Here is an 814-nt window from a genome sequence, read left to right as displayed (position 1 = left end):
CCCTCCCTGCTCCCCCTGATGGGAGCGCTGCATCCCCGTGACTGTGGAGCTACAGGCACCACAGCTCCTGTCTTGATCCACCCTTCCCAGTAGTATGTGGGTTATAATACATCTCAGATCCCACTCAGAAGTTGAGAGCTGTGAGTTTCATGTGCCACCACAGGAAAGTTTCAGAGGACTTAGGCCTAGGATCTTCCAGTTAAAACTTAAAAGAATATTGCCTCCAGAGTCTCTCTGCAATGAGGAAAAGTCCAGCATGGAGCACGCTGAGCCCTGACACCTTGGGAATTTAGGTGAGGTGGAGACAGTGCAAGACAAGTGGTCTTACAGTTGGGACCTTATTGGGAGCAGACTGCTACTAAATTTGGACAGCAGTGGTTTTACACTGAAAGAGGGCAGGTTTAGATTGGACTTAAGGAAGAAATTTTTTACAGCGAGGGTGGTGAGGCACTGGGACAGGTTGCCCAGAGAATCTGTAGATGCCACATCACTGGCAGTGTTCAAGGCCAGGTTGGATGGGGCTTTGAGCAACCTGGTCCAGTAGAAAGTGTCCCTGCCCATGGCAGGGGGGTTGAAGGTCCAGGCTGAAGGTTGAAGGGGGTCTTTGAAGGTCCAAGCCCAAACCGCTCTGTGTCTCTAAGCAGAGAACACCACGCAGGGAAGCCTGGAAAAGCCGGCGGGATCTCACACGGCTCCTGCCACCCGCGGCTGACAGCGCTTGCTGTGCGTACGCGGCGCCGCGGCCCCTCAGCCCCACCGTGGCGGGCTGCGCTCCGGCAGCAGCGCCAGGCCCTCGGGCGGCTGATGGCTGCCG

Source organism: Athene cunicularia (genome assembly GCF_003259725.1).
Source record: "Athene cunicularia isolate RWA chromosome 3 unlocalized genomic scaffold, athCun1 chr3_part1, whole genome shotgun sequence".
NCBI lineage: Eukaryota > Metazoa > Chordata > Aves > Strigiformes > Strigidae > Athene > Athene cunicularia.
The sequence above is the reverse complement of the archived record's forward strand: the minus strand, read 5'-3'. Positions refer to the sequence as shown.